This window comes from Cervus canadensis, chromosome 30 (genome assembly GCF_019320065.1).
Source record: "Cervus canadensis isolate Bull #8, Minnesota chromosome 30, ASM1932006v1, whole genome shotgun sequence".
Lineage (NCBI taxonomy): Eukaryota > Metazoa > Chordata > Mammalia > Artiodactyla > Cervidae > Cervus > Cervus canadensis.
In genome coordinates, this window is record NC_057415.1 from 20,252,901 (window position 1) to 20,267,971 (window position 15,071).

Here is a 15,071-nt window from a genome sequence, read left to right on the forward strand (position 1 = left end):
CAATTCTTTTAGAAAATTTGGTATTAAAAAAGAACGGGTTATAATAGGCAGAAGAAATCTTCCTTAAGTGTAGTTTAATTTAATATGGATCATGTTATAGAAGAGCATTTCTTTAAAAGTTTCAGCACAGAATTGTTAGCCATAAACCTAATTCTTGCTGATTCACCTGTTCTTGATCAATGCTTCTTTGACAACACGGTTTATCAATGTCAGAAAATATACTTGGTTATTTCCCTGAAATACTAAGGTGAAACTACTTGGTGTAAAGACAATTTTAGCCCCGGATTGCCCATGGTGGTTTTGCTAGAGGAGCCTGTTAAATTAGAATGTATTAATCTGCAATGTGTGGTTGCCTGTCCATCATGGCCCGATTTTATCTGCTTTATAAATGAGGTTTTTAATTTAGAATCTAGACACTGAAAGAAAGCCTTAGGCGTCTAGTAGTAACTATAGTCGGGAATGTGAACAATCTGAAACAAAAGAATCTGGTGCACTTTCAATGAAATTCTTTTAATTCATTGAATTCGCTGAGAATTCCGGTCTTGACCATGTATTCCAGGAGCATGCAGTAGGTGGCACCTAAACGCGCTTTGGAGGCGAGCAGGCGCCATTTAAGCAGGAGCATCCACCGCTGCAGCAGTTTGCACAGCTGAGAAGTCCGAGATTCAAGAGGGGAGGAGGTGGGAGAGGCTGGAGGATGGTGGGGTGGCAGTGACAGCTCCGGGCCCGCCCGGGCTGGGCGGCGCAGGTGCGCTGGGGGCGCGGGGCACCCGAGCCCGGGCGCAGGTGCGCGGGGGCGCGGGGCGCGGGGCGCACGGGCGGGCAAATAGCTGACAGCATCGTCACGGCGGCGCGAGGCAGCTCGCGCCCCGCCTACCTGCGGGAGGAGCCCGTATCCGCACAGCCTGCGCTGCCCGGTCCTATTCGAGGCGAGCTCAGAAGCAGCTCTGGGAAGAGTTGTGTTCATCCTCAGGTAACCGAGATTTCTCTTCCTTTGCTGTGGCCTCGCTGCTTCTGCACTGGGGTGCTGACGGCTTTTGCATTCTTGTCTGCTAGTGCCTTAACAGGGTTTACCGCTATCTGGGAGGGCGAGTCAGCAATATAAAGATTGGAGTAGATGAAAGAGTAAAAAACTGCATTTCTGTATCCTTGTCAGAGAGAGTGAGCATCTTGATACTTTTATAAAAATATCCTTAAAAAAAAAAATCTGTATCTTACACATTATTTGGAATTCCGAAGCAGGAGTTTGTGTTTTAGAAAATTATACGGTGCAGGTGTTTCTATTATGTAGAAGTTGATTTAATGGTTTTACGGGAGTCCTGAAAAGATCTGGTCCAAAGTGAGAGCACGTTAGAGGCTGCTGTTTTGTTTCAACGTGTTTTCGTACTAGAGCGGAGCTCTTCGCGGGCTTGGCTGAGACTTGGCTAAATGTTTTAATTCTCCTTTTAAAGAATGCGTTTCATGATGTCTACGTGTGTTTCTTCCTGTTTTGTTGTTGTAAGAAGAGAAGATGGGAAAGGTGCCGCATCCCATCTTTAGTTGTAAGATTGTGGTTCCCATAAGATGACAATGACTGCTGACAGCTCCCAGGCTCGCCTGCAAAGCGTTGTTGGCTACTCGCCAGGTGGGAACCTGCCTGTCTTCTGTCCTGAAAAATGCTGGTTTTCCCCTTTAAAACTCTAGTTCACGTTCTATGGGGGTCTGGGAGACTTAAACTACAAGCTCTGTGAATCGTGTTATGTCCATTGAATGCTTATCTACATGGCTGTGGTGGAATTCAGTTTCTTCCCACTGTGCAGTGACACAACGTGCCTTCCTTAGGAATTTATTCTACATATTTGCCCACATTATTTTTTGAATGACCCCCTTCCATGTGAGAAGCTAGTCCTAGCATAGGGGACCTTTTCTGTTTGGAACTGAAAACTTGAGGAAAAATTTCTTTTTAAGGAAGATTTTCTAGGTAACAGTAAAAGGTTGGAGCATTTTACATTCCAAATCAGCCCAAATGTTATTCTTTCCCAGTGACATTTGGATTCGAGGAGGTGGAGTGGGAGGGAGAGAAAAGGGGAGGATAAAATTAGAATAAATTTAACAAATTTGTGAGGGAATAATACTTTTTTTTTTTTTTTTGGTCGTTGCCTGAAATTGCAAATTGTCAACAATTCTATCTTTGGAAATGCAGGAGATCCTATGGGCCGAGATGCAGGAAAATCCATAGTTCATTTGACAGAAACAGAAGACACAAAACAAGGAAGCATTTTCATCCCATTTAACACATGGCGTTTAATTTGGTAACAGGGACTCCAGTGCCCAGTGAACTCAGGAAGAGGGGTGGGGAGAGATGATTGTCGACTCCACCATCGCACACAACTGCTGCTCAGTTATCTCTGAAGATGGCAAATATATATGCACGGCTATTGCAGAAATCTCCAGAATCCTTTCTTGTTACAGCTTTAGTAGAGTTGTTCCAAAGAAGAGACTCAGAAAACACTCACATTGAATTCCAAGTTGTGGAAGTCTCTTTTCAGCTTGTGGCTAGCAAGTAGCGTTCTCAGCAGTCAACAGTGCCATCTTACCAGGGGAAGAACAGAGAAGACTTTATTCATGTCATGCTGTACATCTCCTAGGAACCACACCTGACTTTATTAGAAATATATTTTAGAAGTAAATACTGTCTACACTGAAATCTATGTATCTTAGTGAAAAATTAAAACCTTTGAAAACGAACAAGGTTCTTTTATCAAAAAGAGAGTATAGCTGTGATAATAACAATCATATGTTCATTTTTCTAATTTTGTGGCCATACTTGATATATATTAGTATATTGGAAATTAACCTATTAATTTAGACACAATCATTATTTTCCTCCAAGATAAAGGCAGTCAGTTTTTGCACAGGAGAAAATCTTTGTTACAAAGAGGAATGTTTGGCTACCTGGGTGAGGAGGTTGCCTGCCAGCTATTTTAAGTTAAAATGGACTCAGTGTTGACCTGTAACTTTCAATTCAGATGACCATGATGCCCCATTCCCACTTATATGGTGAACTGAGTTTGTCTGTTTTGTTGGTCTGCCCATTGTCCATTTATCATCCAGCTCTCAGCCGTCTATTTATCTTCTTGGTATGGATGTTTATAATGGACAGATGTCTCTTTAAAGGCAGAACTGATTTCTAGGACACTAATTGGCTTTGGGTATGATTTTTCTAGGAAAATAGCTGCTCTTAAAAGGAGAGGTGATGATTGTCATGTTGTCATGATTGCTAATGTTCTTTTACACATTAAATTGATGCATGTATGCACATTTAACAATTAACATAAAATTATTTTTTTTTCAAATTATGTTTTAGTTTTTATTTTTATTATGTGGCTTGCAAGTCTGGGTTCCTTGACCAGGTAAGTATTTTTTAAAGTATTTGGAACAAATGCCGTCTCATCCTTTCTTCCTTTGCTTTTGTCACGGGCAAATTCAGGAAAGGAAGATTGCTTGTAGCTCTCTCCTTAGTGCAGTTAAGTGTCTTCCCATAAATCAGTACCGTCCAATAGAAATAGTGTGTGAGCCACATGCATCATTTAATATGTCCTAGTAGTCATGTTAGAAAAGTAAAAATAAATAGGTGAAATTAATTTTAATAATATATATTCTTTAACCCAGTATATTAAAAAATGACCATTTAAAGATGTAGTTAATACAAAATACTAATGAGACATTTACTTTTTTTTTTTTTTTTGCTAAGTCTTATACTTACAGAGCACCTTGATTCAGAGTAGCTATGTTTCCAGAGGTCCATGGCTAGTGGCTGTTGTATTAACCAGCACAACTATACAATGTTAACCTTTTGGCAAAGCAATTTAAAAGCTCAAATATTAAGAGCTATTAAATTAAACTGATTAAACACTATCAAAAACATATATATACAAATGATCTCAAATTGCTATAAGACCTGTGTCCTACCCTTCCTTGTCATTAACTAGTTGTGCAGTCTTGAACCTATTTTTACTACTTTATCAGTAAAACAAGAGGATTGGGTCAAATACTTCCGTTGGTTTTTATGAAAAAATAACCAGTAGATGTGAATTCAGCCCGCACGCAGCTTAGGGATCTACTGTAGCAGAAACAAAGGGAGAAGACCTTATGGTGGACCTTGCCGTTTTGCACGAATTTGCTTTGGTCCAGCCCCTGGTGACAGATGTCAGCATGTGAGGTCCCATGCCTCATTGGAGGCCATTCTATTTTCACATTTAAATTACTGGACCAATAGCAGCAAACCTATTGGAAAATCAATAAATAGTGAGCTAGCATTTAGGTCTTTTTATATGATCCTTCACTGGTATACATATCTTCAATGTTGTTAGCTATTTGTTTCAATACCATTAAATAAAGTTTGATTAATTGTAATACTTTATGATTGACTGATCCATGAGTAGTGACTTCTGTTTTGGGGTAGGGGTGTTGAGAATTTTAAATTCATTTTTATTGGAGTAGAGTTGCTTTAAAATGTTACATTAGTTTCTGCTGCGCAGGAAAGCAAATCAGCTATATGTATACATATATCCCTGCTTTTTTTGGATTTCCTCCCCATTTAGGTCACCACAGAGCACTGAGCAGAGTTTCCTGAACTATTATATATAGTAGGTTCTCATTAGGTATCTATTTTGTACATAGTATCAACAGTGTATGCATGACAATCCCAATCTCCCAATGCATCCCCTCTCCATTTCTCTCCTTGTGTTGTGCGTTTGTTCTCTATGTCTATGTCTCTCTGTTTTGCAAATAAAATCATCTTCCATTTTTCTAGACTCCGCATATAATATTTGTTTTAGGAGTGACTTTCTGGTAGTTCAGCTGGTAAGGAATCCTCCTGCAATGTAGGAGACCCTGGTTTGATTTCTGGTCAGGAAGTTCCCCTGGAGAAGGGACAGGCTACCCACTCCAGTACTCTTGGGCTTCCGTGGTGGCTCAGATGGTAAAGAATCTGCCTGCAGTGTGGGAGACTGGGGTTCGATCCCTGGGTTGGGAAGATCCCCTGGAGGAGGGCATGGCAACCCACTCTAGTATTCCTGCTTAGAGTACCCTGTGGACAGAGGAGCCTGGCAGGCTACAGTCCACGGGGTCGCAAAGAGTCGGACACGACTGAGCACGGCATAGCACAGAGACTTCTTGACACGTGGCTATGAATGTCCTTTGAAAAGATGTCAGTTTCTTCCCCCAGTCTCTGGATAGCTTCTGTGATCAATGAGTGCTGGTGAGCATGGGTACAATTTCTATCATATGACTCTCTGCCTTCAAAAGGATTGTAGGACATTGAAAGAGAACTACGTTTTGTATGAAAGAAGTTTATATGCTATTTTTCCAAAGCTAATGAATGTCTGAAAAGTGAATTTTTTCTGAAGAAATAAGAGAACAGAGGAACTTTGTATTAGGCCTTTCTATAGTAATGAACCTCTCTGTCTCTTTCTCTCCTCTGCTCCTACCCCCTCAGTTTCTGAAGCTGGGCTCCAGATGGGTCTAGCTACTTATCAGTATTTAGACAGAGAAGCCTTTGCAGGGGTAAACTTTCCTTCTTATGTCCTCTTTACACTCAGATTGTTTTATTGGAGCACCTCTGTGATTTTTGAATTTGGACTTTATCTTTGAATGATACTGAGCAAAGAGGAAAAATGATCAGTACCCAGGTCTTTGCATCCAGGGCAAAGCCAGTTCTCTCAGGTCTCTGTCACTTTAAAAATCCAGCTCAAAGGCATTTTCCTTTTGGTATGAACTTGAATGCATCTCCCCAAGCCCCATACCCAGCTGCCACCCCATCATTACACGCACACCTATAAAAGCAGTGGATTATTTCATTGCATTCTTGAAATAGTCCCCTGAGATTTTAAGAAAGGCCTTTGTGGAATAGTCCCTGACACTTAAAGAAAGATTGTGCTTCTCTTTGGAGGCCCCTTTAGACTTTGTTGGGTTCTTGACCACAGAATGGTGGTCAAGAGGGCACCGCAAAATGTACATCTGACCCTACTTTTTTTTTTAAGGTTTATGTAAGTGTACATCTATGTAAAGTCTGGGTAAGCTACATGCAAGCAAAATGAGGCTGGGAATGTTGAATGATACAAATGATGAGGTGACCTACATTTTTTTAAAAAATCTAAATTTTCCAGGATATCATGATAACCATGTGTTTATATATTTTCTATCATTCCAGGTGGATTTACAAATAACACTCTACATACCTCCTCTTTGTTCTTCCCTTCTTTTAAATATTAGCTTAAATTCCTCTAAACATACCCTCCATTTCAAGGTGCTCCATGTTGTTGGAGCCAATATTTAAACATAAAGAATGAAAATGTGGGTAGAGAGAATGTTTAATGATCTCAGAGTGGGGAAGAATTTTCTAAAGATGATGCCAAACTTGGAGAAGGCAATGGCAACCCACTACAGTTCTCTTGCCTGGAAAATCCCATGGACAGAGGAGCCTGGTGGGCTGCAGTCCATGGGGTCGTGAAAAGTTGGACACGACTGGATGACTTCACTTTCACTTTTCACTTTCATGCATTGGAGAAGGAAATGGCAACCCACTCCAGTGTTCTTGCCTGGAGAATCCCAGGGATGGTGAAGCCTGGTGGGCTGCCGTCTATAGGGTCGCACAGAGTCGGACACGACTGAAGCGACTTGGCAGCAGCAGCAGATGCCAAACTGGGATCCTAAAGAGGAAATGTTTCTTAAATTGGGCTTCACAGAAATTTTAAATTTCTGTCTAGGAAGAAGAAACAATAGCAAAGGATGAATGGCAGCCGGGAATAAAAATTTGGAAAATATTTCAGATGAGGTCTAATTATCTTAGTATGGTAGGTCTCAAATGTTAAGCACCCAAATCACCTGATGAGATAGTTACACCTGCGATTGCTGGATCCCCAGAGACAGATTCAGTGGGGCCAGAGCAGGTGGAACATGGTCCTAGATGAGCAGGATAGCTCTGGTCTGCTGAGACGAGTTTGAGAATGACCACCTTGAAATAGGGTAAATACCATCCTTACAAACTAATAGAAATCTGAGCAGAGCGCAGGAACATGCAGGCCTCAAAGATGCAAATTACTTGGAACATATGAAAAAATCCTCAGTCTCACACAAATCAAATACAACTAAATCAATGAAGAGAAGCAGACTTCTTGTTACATGGGGAGGAGCCACAACTTTGATAATACACCCACACTGGGCTATGCCAGGCCAAGGAACTAGCAGCATCACACGTCACTAGGGCAATTTGGTGGTAATTTTGGAGGGCAACTGGCAATCTCTACCAAATTTAAAATGCACATACAGTTTGATCCAGTATTTTTATTTATAGGAGGTTAGTCAACTCAAAAATGTGATGAGAGTTAGTTGAGGGAAAAAAAAAGCAATCAGTGATAAATTAGTGATAAATAATAGGCCATTTAGTGAGTTCTATGTAGCTGGTATGTAGTTCTGTGTAGCCAGAGTCTAAACTGTTTCTAAGAGGCAGTGGGGGAAAGGACAGTATATATGTAATTTTGCTGAAGGGAATCAAGCACATGTTTTTTTAAAAAGTTTCAGATGGTCTCGTGAAACTTCTGCTAATCATGAGAAACACTCATCACCATGAAGGATGTTACTGCTTTTCTAGATATGAGGAGATATAAGAATTGGGCTCATAAAATCAGCTCCGGAGAATATCCAACTATCTGAAGACTTGTCAGTTTTCCCAGAGCAGAGAGTGCCTCATTTCTGCTCTCTGCCCTGAACTCCTTCAGGAGTGTTGGAGGTCAGCAGCTGCGGCAGCACATGGCTTAATCCTTGTAGAGGTAGATGGCAAGCACCCATGGCAAGTGCCAATCTGTGGATGACAATGCAATTACCCAGTTCTATTTTTTAGGACAATTCCAGGTTCCACTGAAGCTGTTGTACTTCTGTTACAGAAATACAAGCCACGTTTTGGGCCCAGGGATCTTGCTCTACAACCCTGAGACAGTCAAGGTGACCCAAACCTTAATTTTAGGACTGATACTAATTAGGAACTATAAGTCTTTATTTTAATGCAGTATTGGAAGGCATGTGAGCCCTAAACATTTTGGATTATCCCATTGCCTTCCCTTAAGACCTGTGAAGACCAGGAAAATCAGAGTTCTTACTCTGACTCCAGTCTCCTGTGTCCTGGCCCTTCATTGGTCAGCTGTATCAGGATCCTTTTGCCCCTGGCATTAGGCCTAAGTTAAATATTGATTCAAATATGCATGATGTAAGTTTAACCCATGTTATACAAGCAGGTGTTATATTAACCACTGGTATCATTGCTCAGAGAAGGGCATGGCAACCCACTCCAGGATTCTTGCCTGGAGAATCCCCATGGACAGAGGAACCTGATGGGCTGCAGTCCATGGGGTCACAAAGAGTTGGACATGACTGAGCGACTAAGCACAGTGTTCAGCTTTTGATAATGCATCTCTAACTTTATTGATGAATCAGAAAACATACACAGTCATCCATTATTCGTTGCCTACCATCGTTGTCAGTCTGCCCAGGTGGCTCAGTGGTAAAGAATCTGTCTGCCAAGCAGGAAACGTGAGTTCGATCCCTTCCTGGGTCAGGAAGATTGTCTGGAGAAGGAAATGGCAACCAACTCCAGTATTCTTGCCTGGGAAATCCCATGGACAGAGGAGCCTGATGGGCTACAGTCCATGGGGTCGCAAAGAGTCAGACTTGACTTAGCGACTAAACAATAACACCATTTTTATTATTTTAAAATAAATATGAGATGTTCTGAAAGTTGCTTGACAATAACTACATGTTAGTATAGAAAAACTTCCTCCAACATTTCATAATGTGGAGCTCCTTGTTCATTTGTTTCTAATTTGAATTGGCCAGAACTCTTTAAAGGGTTTGCTAAACTTGAGTTGAAATGCAGGTTCTGCTACTTACCAGCTCCACATCGGTGCACTGTTACCTTAACCAGCTAAGGTCTCAGTTCCCTTCTCTGTCAAAGGGGGCTGCTGATAACTAAATCAGAGACATTGCAAAGATCAGACTTGCCTGGGACCTCTCAACACTGGCTAGGCCGTCAGGACTCCTGGGTTGTGTTGGTGGTCGCTATCTTATCAGCATCTTAATGATTCTTCTCTCTCACTATCTCAGATTTATTCTCTTACACAGCCTGGCATGAAGCCATTGTCTCATAGTTGCACTTTGCTTCTGGATGGAATTCTGGCCATCAGTTTTAGCTTTTCCTAATTTACCTAGTATGCACACTCTCCAGTTCATCCTAAGATATTGATTTTGTTTCCTTTATAGCTTTGTCTTTAAGCTGGACCTACAGGACTCCCTATTTTGTATCTGGCTAAATCCATGTTTGCTCTTTCAGGAGCACTCTTTTTTTCCGGTCTTTGACTGAGCTCATTTCCCCACAGACAGTCCTGACTCTGTAACTGAAGTCACAGTTTTGCAAGAATAGACCTTCTTGATATTTTGTTATTCTGGTTTTGAGATACTTACCTTGGTAATGATTCCAGTGGTCCTGGCCTTGACTGGAAGCCTGCTGAGGGCAGGTAGTACTACATCTTGTCTGATGTTGTTTGTCACTGGATTCTAGACGCATCAGTAGCTGTAGCCTTTTACAGCAAATTTTGCTGACCTGCCTAGTGACCAGAGAACAGACACAATTATGTATTCATTGATTAGTGATTCTCAGCTCCTGACTGTATGCCCTTGCCTTTTGTCAGTCCATCAACTTCAGACTTCCTGGATATTCTACTCTCAACCAAGGGCTTTCCCTCTGGTTTAGTCTTCTCCCTCACCTTATGCTCAAATGTCATCTATGTGACTTCATGTTTTCCCTCCACTGCTCTTAAATCCAATACCTGCAGCCCCAGGGGATCTCATCAGTGTAAGAGGCTTTCCCACTTCCACAGGAACAGTGGAGCATCCGCTCCCTGACCACAGCATCTTGCTTCTACAGCATCCTTGCTCAACTTCTCCTTAGCTTCTCCCAGAACTACCATTTATCTTGCTAGTATATTCAGTTTCCTTCCCATTAACATTTAAACATGTTCATGTCTTTGTATTTAATCAAAACTGGGTAGCATTCAGCCTTCGATTCACAAGCTGTCCTCCAATTTACGATCAATCTCAGGAAATACTTCAGAGCTGCCTTTATCAATGTCTGCATCTCATGTATCAATGTGTGTGTCTCCTGGTCACTCTGAGTTTCCCTGGTGGCTCAGACGGTAAAGAATCTGCCCGCAATGCAGGAGACCTGGGTTGAATCCCTGAATCCGGAAGATCCCCTGGAGAAAGGAATGGTAATCCACTCTAGTATTATTGCCTGGAGAATTCCATGGACAGAGAAGCCTAGTGGGCTATAGCCCATGGGATCACAAAGTCAGACACAACTGAGCGACTAACGCGTCACTTTTCCATGCTCACTCCTCAACATACAGCAATCCAGCTTCCACCCAGGGTGCTTTAAGAACATCTCTCACTAAAGTCACTGATGATGTTCATTGCTTCTCAACCAGTGGGTGTTTTCAATTTCTCACTGTACTTCACAGCTCACTACCAGTTGACATAGTCAAGCCCTCTCTTCATTTTTGAAGTCCTCCCTTTCCTCGGCTTCCACAACATGCCCTTCTGTGCAGTTGCTTTTATTTCTACAGTCTGGTCACTCCTTCTCTTAATTCTTTGCAGACCCACTGCCTTTTCAAACAATACATTTTGGAGTCTCCTGAGGTTCTATCTAGGTCCTATACTATTTTCTCTTTGTTCTTACAAGTCATCTCATCCACAGACTTGGCTTCAACCCCTACCACAGCACAGGTCTTTGTGCTTTGACTTCCACGTTGACTTCCACGTCTGCATTCTGATCCCTGATGCTGCAGCTGCTCTGGATGCATCCTCCACCTGTGCAGTTGATGTGAGCCCTTGACTGTCCCGAAGACACTTAGTGCTCTATCTGCTGAAAATCCAGCTCATGACTTCCCCCTAAAACCAGGCCTTTGATCTCATTCCATCTCTCCAGTTTCACCACTTGGAAACCTTAGGAGTTTTTCTTGACACTTTATTATCTCTTTGTGTCTTAGCCCTTTTATGTACCAGCCATCACTCATTGCTGTTGATATCACTAACTGATGAAGGTCATGCCACCCTCCTTCCAGTGTTTGGAGGGCTCCAGATACGGAGCATCAGATGTGGAGGGCTCTCTGTCTCCAAGGGGCCTGCAAACAGTCTTGGCCTGGCTTTGTTAATACACTCCTGCAGTAGATGGCCATAGATGAGTCCTCTCCAGTGATAGAAGATGCCCTGCCATTGACATAATGGTATGGTCCACACTAGTCCTCTCTCACTGTAGCCTCAAATCCTTGTCTGAGATCCCACTCAGCCCACCACCAAAGCAAGGGTAATTGCCACAGGTAGTGATGGCCAGGTGGAGATGAAGCCAAGGTCTCTGCTCACGTTGTTCTTGCCTGAGGCGCATTTCTTGGCCTGTCCTTTCCAGTCTGTTCATTAGAACTCAACTGCAGATTCATTTACACACTGAACAGACTCTTTTTTTTTTTTTCCATTTATTTTTATTGGTTGGAGGCTAATTACTTCACAACATTGCAGTGGGTTTTGTCATACATTGACATGAATCAGCCATGGAGTTACATGTATTCCCCATCCCGATCCCCGCTCCCACCTCCCTCTCCACCCGATTCCTCTGGGTCTTCCCAGTGCACCAGGCCCGAGCACTTGTCTCATGCATCCAACCTGGGCTGGTGATCTGTTTCACTATGGATAATATATATGCTGTTCTCTCGAAACATCGCACCCTTGCCTTCTCCCACAGAGTCCAAAAGTCTGTTCTGTACATCTGTGTCTCTTTTTCTGTTTTGCATATAGGGTTATCATTACCTTCTTTCTAAATTCCATATATATGTGTTAGTATGCTGTAATGTTCTTTATCTTTCTGGCTTACTTCACTCTGTATAATGGGCTCCAGTTTCATCCATATCATTAGAACTGATTCAAATGAATTCTTTTTAACGGCTGAGTAATATTCCATGGTGTATATGTACCATAGCTTCCTTATCCATTCGTCTGCTGATGGGCATCTAGGTTGCTTCCATGTCCTAGCTATTATAAACAGTGCTGTAATGAACATTGGGGTGCACATGTCTCTTTCAGATCTGGTTTCCTCAGTGTGTATGCCCAGAAGTGGTATTGCTGGGTCATAGGGCAGTTCTATTTCCAGTTTTTAAAGAAATCTCCACACTGTTCTCCATAGTGGCTGTACTAGTTTGCATTCCCACCAACAGTGTAAGAGGGTTCCCTTTTCTCCACACCCTCTCCAGCATTTATTGCTTGTAGACTTTTGGATAGCAGCCATCCTGATCCTGACTGGTGTGTAATGGTACCTCATTGTGGTTTTGATTTGCATTTCTCTGATAATGAGTGATGTTGAACAGATTCTTATTGTGCACTCTTTATGGGCCAGACAGTGTTCAGGCACTGCAGAGAAAGCAGTGTAAGAAACAAAAGAGACCTCTCTTGGAGCTTATAATATAGTGGAAATAAACACAGTTGTCAAAAAGGCAAGTTGTATTCAGAAAGGGATACATGCTATGGAAGAAAATTAAGCAAGAAGAGGCCTAAGACTGCTGAAATTGAGGCTGGAACTATAAATCCAGTTGAATGGTCAGGGAACTTCTCACCGACGTGTGAACATAGGCCTGCAGGAGGTCGTGGGGTAGAGGGGACAGCCAGTTCAGAGGCCCTGAGGCAGGAACATGGCAGGTGTGTCCAAGTTGCAATGGGGAGACAAAGATGGCTAGAATGAAGCGAGCAGGGGGCAGAATGGCAGGAAGTGAGTACAGGTTGGGGCAGGACCCTTCACCTTTTACTCTCAGGGAGACAGGGGGACCAGTGGGCTTTAAGCACGGGAATGATGTAATCTAGTGCCTCGAGGAGCGCTGATTGGAGTGGCTCAAGGCTTGAAGCAAATGACTGCTTAGGAGGCTGTGGTAGTGATCCAGGTAAGAGGTGATGGATTGCCGGGGGGTTGTGAGGGCACTGGGGAAGAAGATTTGTGGTTAAGTCTGGTTGTGAAGATACCACCGACACACTTTGCTGATGGAATGGACAAGAGGTCCAAGAGAACCCAAGGGGTTCAGGAGGATTCCAAGGGGTTTGTCATGGACACCCAAAAGGAAGCTGTAGGCATTGCTTGAGATGATGCAAATTATAAGGGGAGCAGCTTAGGGTGGATATAGAGAGTTTTTGTGTTTTGCACGTACTATATTTGAGACGTCTCCAACGTGTCAGAGCAGAGGTGTTCAGGTGAGAGAGGGAGACATATGATTTTGCAGTGTGAGTCTGCAGTTTAAGAAGGAAGCCTCGCCTATACAGTTGGATGGATGGCATCTGAAGACGTGAAATCCAGTGACACTGTCGAGGGGGTGAGCATAGCCGTGTTGGGGGGATCAGGCAACAAGGATGGAGGTGTGAGCTTGTCTTGCATGCATGTGTGCTCAGCTGTGTCTGATTCTTTGTAACCCCATGGACTGTAGCCTGCCAGGCTTCTCTGTCCATGGGAGTTTTCAGGCAAGAATACTGGGGTGAGTTGCTGTTTCTTCTTCCAGGGAATCTTCCTGATCTAGGGATCAAACCACAGCTCCTGCGGCTCCTGAATCACAGGTGGATTCTTTACATGCTAAGCCATTGGAGCTTGTCTAACTGGCAAGTTAATTAGTGATGGCCCTGACCCACCTCCCCTGCCACCACCCTGGCCCCAGCTGGACCTCACCACAGTAACAGCTGCCTCTACACCACCCACACATTCCCTGCCTGTTACCTTGCTGGCTCCATCTACTTTTCTCTACCCCTTCTTCCATTCTAGAATCCCCCCTTTTCCTAGAACATATCATGATAGCTTCTGCGTTTGTCCCTTCCCTCAACCAGGGAAGTTCTTCTCCAGGTATTCAGAATTCACACCATCATTGTTCTCAAATCTTTGCTCCAATAGCAACTTTCCAGGGAGCCTTTCTCTGGCTTCTGGCCACCTCTGATGTCCACTGTACCTCCTCAAAATGTGACTGAAAGATACTGCATTGACATGCTCTTATCAAATGTACCCATACCTATGGAAACCCTTCATTTGGAAGACTTAAAATGATAAAAAAACGTTTCTTTTCAAGTTTTTAATTGTACAAGTAAGAGAGCTTTTAAGGGACACATTTGCGTTGCATTTGGCAAAATCATGTATAAAAATGTTTCCACTGTTATATCTCTTTTCAAAATGCTTTCTCCATAGGACAGTTGTTTTTCCAAAGTAGGTACTGATCCCTCTCTTATGTTTTAAAATGTCACCTTTGTATTGCAGGGATGGAGAAAATGTGCTTATTTTTGGAAAATACCTGCTGTATGTCATATTGCTAAAGACTGCCTGCCACCCAGAAAATGGTTATGAATGTAGAACAGTTGCTTTTTGTGTAATAGAAAAACACACAATTTGCCTTTTAGTTCTGTAACACATATATTTTCCTTGCTACAAGATGACTAGTGAACCATCCTGTGGTTAAAAAAAAATTTCATCGTGGCTCGCCACCTTCACATGAAATATTGTAAGGAATCTACCGCATTGTAAAGGTCTTATTTTTATATATTAAGAAATAAAGTACCCAGAAGTTCCTGTTTGGCTTTAGCTTCTTTGCTGCAAGAACTGACTGATGAACAGTGCAATAAATTCACTCACCTCTGTTTCTGTCTCTATAACGTCACCATAGATACTCATGTAATTTTTTTATTTCTCTTGACATTGCCAGCAGTTACTCTTACGTAGATTTTTTTAAAACTTGATTTTCTTTCTTTAAAGAGTTCATTGATCTTCTCTTATGCAATTTTCCTTGGTCAGCTCACAAAAATGTATTTCAACAGCTGGTAATCAACATGCGCCAAGTGTTTCTGATGTGTCCAACACTGGGTTAAATAAAATTATGTGCTGCTGGGTGAATCCCACAGGGATCCTGCCTTTATGGCACTGGTATTGGAGGGAGAGGAAGAGAGAGAACACAAAATAATAAATACTGAAAGAA

At 42.4% G+C, this 15,071-nt stretch overlaps 1 protein-coding gene across 1 annotated transcript in view; it reads left to right on the forward strand.

Annotated features, from left to right (window-relative positions):
* Positions 1 to 823: 823 nt before the first annotated feature.
* The window catches only part of DIRAS2 (DIRAS family GTPase 2), a 35,079-nt gene continuing 20,831 nt past the window's right edge, over positions 824 to 15,071 (forward strand). The window contains exon 1 of the mRNA XM_043453794.1: positions 824 to 973. The gene's annotated coding sequence lies outside the window, so the exon portion shown is untranslated. The remainder of the gene's footprint in view (positions 974 to 15,071) is intronic.